At 37.4% G+C, this 3,691-nt stretch overlaps 1 protein-coding gene across 1 annotated transcript in view; it reads left to right on the forward strand.

Annotated features, from left to right (window-relative positions):
- mef2d (myocyte enhancer factor 2d) overlaps positions 1-3,691 on the forward strand; it is a gene marked incomplete in the record, with an annotated part of 107,961 nt that overhangs the window by 31,301 nt on the left and 72,969 nt on the right.

A 3,691-nucleotide genomic window follows, 5' to 3' on the forward strand; every position in this document is an offset into this window, starting at 1 on the left:
AAATCATAATTACTACCCTATTATCATGTAATTACGTGGTAATTAGGGTACAATTTACCATGTGATTAATTGTCTGCGGTAATGTAGCACTTACCTAGTAATGTATTACAATTCACTATGTAACACCTAAATAAGTAGTAGGTAATTTGGACAGTTTTAAAGTTATATTTTATTGCAATTAACCACTAACCCCAAAATGTAGTTGAATTCTTTTAGTTATAAATATAGTGTTGGGTTACTATTGATTGTAGTTACCCAATAAAGGTAGTTTTACTAACAGTAGTTTTTCTTTTGTACCCTAATTACCACGTAATTACATGGTAATAAGGTAGAAATTACATTTAATTACATTTAAGTTCATTTTTATTACCTTGTAATTACATGGTAATAAGGGTACTATAAAAGAAAGTGTTACCTTTATTTTTCCCTTAAACTCAACATTAGCATTGGCACGAGCAGGTGAGGCAGGTGCTTATGTTTTTATCTCTCCCCCCTCCCCTCTCGATTTTTTACTTAAAAATACATTAATCCCAGCAATAAGACAACTAATTTAACTTTTTGTTACTTAAAGGTTCTTATTGATTATTAACACCACATTTTTACGCCATCTTTTTGATCTGATTTAATTATGAACATGTACAAGTACACTGGAACACCTGAAATATTGGATCAGAGCAACTTTTTTTAACTCACCCATCTTATCGTGTTTGTCCAAGCTGCAAAATGTAGCGTGACCGTGTTGTGAAAAACCTGTTCATCCGTTCTCCCATGTTTGTCATGTGTGTCTTTCTTTTGAACGGGTGTCCTTGGCTGCAATTTCCTTCTGCATTGCATCTCTGACGACGTGTGTGAATGACAATAAAACTGATTCTGATGTATTTTAGTGTTACAGCAGCCCTGCTAATTTTCAACACCTGTTCATAAAGATCTTTTTAAGGACAAAAGAAAAAGGATTAAAAAAAGGACGAAAATAAATTAAAACTGCAGAGACATTTGTTATGTTTTTTTTCCATGTGAACAGATTTACCCAGACTTAAGCCGTTGCTTTTGGGCTCTATTAAAAATGTGAATGAGTTTGAGTCAGCTCAGCTGTATCCTTTTCTGACTGTAAATCAAACAGAATAGAATAAAAGTTGAAGTTACGTTACAGTTTCATTTCAGTTGATTTATTAATGGGACAGTGTACATTACTCACTTAGAGTTTCAGTCTTGTTCATTTTTGTCCACATAGCTTCAGTATATTTCAGAATCTCAGTCTCATTTGTTGTTAAATCTGTTTCATGGCGTAGCAGCGCACGTTGCCTCATGTATTAAGGAGAGGCAGAGACAGGTGCCCCCTTCCCTTCCTCTGGCTTTGCAACAGCAGCAACACGGGCAACAAGCCAAAAGACCATCATATAGATAAAATAATATCCGTCTAGAATGGTTGAAAATAACACTGGTTCATTTGCTGAAGAGAGGTCGGAGCAGGGGTTACAGAAAAAGGTGTGAGGGCAGTCGCTGAGTTAGATTTATTTTATTTCTTTTCTCTCCATTTTTTTTTCCTCCTGTGGGAAAAGCTTTGCTGGAGCTTTTCAGGCAAACATGGAGTGCATTCACATGCCTAGCTGACCTTTTTTTTCTACATAATGGCCCTCTCATGAATTGAACACGAGATGGTTAGGTATGATTCACCGAGCCGTGTACATTGCAGTGCAGCACTTAGGTTTCCTATGGAGCGTTGACCTAAAGCTGGAACTGGTTTGCCTTTGAATATTTTCTCACTTGCTTTCAAGCATATTGCTGCAGGACTTTCAGTCATCCGCAAACAGTACCGACGCAGAGTCACCTAATTTTTACCGTCATGTTGGCTGCAACGGTTCAAGTTATATTGAACAAAATAAAAAAAACACAGCAGACCGTCAAGGTTTTCATAAAGTAGATTGCCACATCATGAATTGACTTGACAGTTTACGTTAAAAATTGGCACTTACAAAAATGTTAGCATCCCAAACTGAAATTTATTCAAATTGGCATTTTATTTTGGAATTAAACCTTGTGTTGGCAATGATCTAAATAGAGAGCAGAAATAATGGAGTAGCAATGATTCCCTGCTGCTTTCATCAGCTGCTCCTACTGTAAACTACTAAATAAAACAACCTGCGTAAACCTTTTGTTCTCCACTTATTTTTAATTTCCAGCATTTCTAGACTGAACTATACCAACATTTGTCCCTAAAGTGCTGAACTTTGTCAGCAAATGATGAATTTATCTCCAGCTTCCAGGCTGTTTAATCAAATGTGTTATTGAAATTAGCCCGGAGGCTTCAAGCTCTGTTAGATTTATGTTATGAACCCAAAGGAAACTTCTCTGACCTCTGACCGCTGCTTTGCTCTTTTCCAGCATCTCTGAAGTTATCAGCAGTAATCTAATCAATTACTAGTTGTGTTGCAGAGATGTTTCAAAATAATTTCCAGCCGTTTTCTACTGCAAGTTCTTTGGAATCAACCTGAGAGCTCATTTATTCAAACAAACTGAAGCTTTGTTTTTGTATTAAACTGATAGGATTGATCTTCTCCGTGCTTCTTATGAATTGTTTCTTTGGAAAGCTTCATAATACATTCTGGTAGAGCATTCCTTAAGATGGATCATCAATTTTGTTTCTTTTTATTTGCATAAAACTAAAAGATTCAATTCACATGACTCCATCACAGACTCGTTGCCTCTGGGAACTGTCAGATCTTACAAGCTTAAAATTGTTGATCTGAAAAAGAAAGATGGAAATTCTGTCACTACATGGCAGAATTTTTAGCTTGAATATTTTATGAGGTCTGTCTTTGGCAGAGTAGTTTTTTTTAAAATATATTATACAAAAACAAGTTTCCAAGCAAGACCCATTCTTGATTAAAACAAAAATCCCTCATCAGCATTGGTCTAGACAGGTCTGCACTCGTGTCCTGTTTCCTGGAAGGACAGCAGCTGTCAGTCACTTATTGTGACAATCTGTTTGACATTATTTGCTGAAAAAAATAAAAAATTAAAAGAAAGGACATGAGGCATTTAGGGCCAAATTTAAACACATCCAAGGGGATTGTCATCCAATAAAAGCTTCAGTCCAGTAATTGCTGAACCCTCAGCAAAAATGTTGGTGAAGCAGTTTTGTCTTTGAGTGGGTTGAAAGTAAAACTTAAGTATAAAAGTTTAGGGCCATATTTTTACTCTGCACCTTCTCCGTTTGTCGTTTTTCTGACTTCCTTTTCCCCCATTTTTTTCTAACTTCCTCTTTTGATCCCCCGATTCAGTGAGTTATGACATTTTCTCCCTTTTTTTCTGTCCTTTTGCTGTCTGTCTCAGCGTATCAGCAGTAAAGCCTTTCTGTAGGCTGTATCTCCAATTGCAGATGGCTCTTAAGTGTATGCAAGTGTGTGTGTTTGTGTCGTGGCAGGGCGTAAGGCAGCTCTGGGCCACATCAGCTCAAGCTCCACTGGCCCTGATTGTGTGTGTGCACGTGTTTGTGTTTCCAACTGTGTCACTCTCTTCTTTATGTGTGTGTGTGTGTGTGCGTGCACACAAGTCCACCTCTCACTGCTTTTACACTCTGCAGTTGCCCATGAGAAATCCTCATACAATATTCAGTCTCGGTGAGCCTCTTGGTGTGTGTGTGTGTGTGTGTGTGTGTGTGTGTGTGTGTGTGTGTGTGTGTGTGTGTGTG

The sequence above is a fragment of the Austrofundulus limnaeus genome, unplaced genomic scaffold, assembly GCF_001266775.1.
Source record: "Austrofundulus limnaeus strain Quisiro unplaced genomic scaffold, Austrofundulus_limnaeus-1.0 Scaffold427, whole genome shotgun sequence".
Taxonomy (NCBI): Eukaryota; Metazoa; Chordata; class Actinopteri; order Cyprinodontiformes; family Rivulidae; genus Austrofundulus; species Austrofundulus limnaeus.